Raw genomic sequence first — 2,091 nt, 5'->3', positions numbered from 1 at the left:
ACAATAGATTCTGTGATTGGAATTCTCAATAATTCTGAACTATGAGAAACTAGAGATGAAATAGTACTTGACCTTGAATAGGAAAACTTTTAAATTTATTAGCTGCCTTTCTATACTAGTGATGAAATAGTACTTGACCTTGGTTCCTTCTGCAGGTTGATATATGTTGTTTTGATAAGACTGGGACGTTGACATCAGATGACATGGTATGGAGCTGGCAATATCATCTCACCTTTTGGCCTTTTGGGCACTTCATTTTTGACATTTTGATGTTTCAACTGTCAGGAATTCTCTGGTGTTGGTGGGCTGACAGATAGTGAAGACTTGGAAAGAGATATGAGTAAAGTCCCAAGACGAGCTCTGGAAATTCTTGCCTCTTGCCATGCATTGGTTTTTGTTGATAATAAGCTGGTAAGAATTTGAAGTTAATATATTCTGAGATCAGGCATTCAGGCTTTTCAAATTGTTATTCCTTCTAGGTGTAGGGTTATGCTTCATTGTTGACCAAGGGCATAGGTTCTTGTAGCATAGAAGAACATACACCCTCAAACTAGATTCTATGCTACAAGAACCTATGCCCTTGGTCAACAATGAAGCATAACCCTACACCTAGAAGGAATAACAATTTGAAAAGCCTGAATGCCTGATCTCAGAATATATTAACTTCAAATTCTTACCAGCTTATTATCAACAAAAACCAATGCATGGCAAGAGGCAAGAATTTCCAGAGCTCGTCTTGGGACTTTACTCATATCTCTTTCCAAGTCTTCACTATCTGTCAGCCCACCAACACCAGAGAATTCCTGACAGTTGAAACATCAAAATGTCAAAAAATGAAGTGCCCAAAAGGCCAAAAGGTGAGATGATATTGCCAGCTCCATACCATGTCATCTGATGTCAACGTCCCAGTCTTATCAAAACAACATATATCAACCTGCAGAAGGAACCAAGGTCAAGTACTATTTCATCACTAGTATAGAAAGGCAGCTAATAAATTTAAAAGTTTTCCTATTCAAGGTCAAGTACTATTTCATCTCTAGTTTCTCATAGTTCAGAATTATTGAGAATTCCAATCACAGAATCTATTGTCCCCCCCCCCCCCCCCCCCCCCCCCCCCCCCCCCCCACAACATATGAGAAGAGTATTGTGTTCAAAGTGCTATTTTGAAAATAAAATGGAAGCCAATCAAGATAAGAAACCAAAGAAATGCTCACAGAAATGGAAAAAATTTCAAACCTATTTCAAATGGATTTTAACCATGAGGTGTAGAAATTTATATGAAAAAAAAAAGAAAAAAAAACGCAAATTAGATACCTCTTGCCAGATAGTTCTTATCGTTGATAAAAACCCACATACATTCCTAGATAAATGTATGCATGTATTTTGCACAATGGCGTGCCACAATCATAAAAAAAATTTAGTTGACCTATATACTCTTGGAAGACAATACCAACATACATACAGATAGATATGAGATATCCATAGAGGAGATACAAGAAAGAAAGAGATGAAACAGGATAAAATTAGGAAAAAGCTTGATTAATCCAACACTGTTTTAAAAATGACAATTCAATGCATGCTTACTTTTTTGGCATGGCTTTTTCATCTGATTTGTATGACCAATCAATCCCCTTAAGTGCAGCCTTCTCCAGAGGATCACCAACCTACATTACCCAAAAAGGAAGAAAATTGTCCGCAGAACATAGAGAAAAACACACAAGATTGCCCCCAACAGCTGAAACTACCAGAAAAAAACACAACTTCCCTATAATGGTCTTCAATGTGGTCATTCAAGCAAGAGATGCAGGGAAGAAGCAATAAAAATTTGCTTATTATTTGGTGATTCATTATTGTGATGGTATAAAAATACCAGTAGAAGTTGGCTAACTGCAAATTCAGGTTCTTCAAAGGCAGCCAACTTTTCTCCATTCTATAGGCATGGATTTTATTTTAGCAGGCCAAAAACTAGAATCAGAGACTTCAATAATGGAGTGAATTGCAGATTATCAATATGAACCGATAGTACTTCATAAAAACTCGAAATAAAAGAATTGATACCATGCACATCACCGAGGATGTAGCCTAAGTTGG

The 2,091-nt window shown here is 36.8% G+C and overlaps 1 protein-coding gene and 1 long non-coding RNA gene across 3 annotated transcripts in view; one reads left to right on the top strand and one right to left on the bottom strand.

Moving 5' to 3' along the window:
- The window catches only part of LOC116011832 (probable manganese-transporting ATPase PDR2), a 15,660-nt gene that overhangs the window by 5,683 nt on the left and 7,886 nt on the right, over positions 1 to 2,091 (bottom strand). The window lies entirely within an intron of this gene.
- Positions 152 to 367, top strand: LOC116011833. The gene is made up of 2 exons (XR_004097097.1): positions 152 to 206; positions 286 to 367. It is a non-coding gene; the product is annotated as an uncharacterized LOC116011833 (long non-coding RNA).

This window comes from Ipomoea triloba, chromosome 3 (assembly GCF_003576645.1).
Source record: "Ipomoea triloba cultivar NCNSP0323 chromosome 3, ASM357664v1".
Classification (NCBI taxonomy): Eukaryota; Viridiplantae; Streptophyta; class Magnoliopsida; order Solanales; family Convolvulaceae; genus Ipomoea; species Ipomoea triloba.
The sequence above is the reverse complement of the archived record's forward strand: the minus strand, read 5'-3'. Positions and strand labels throughout refer to the sequence as shown.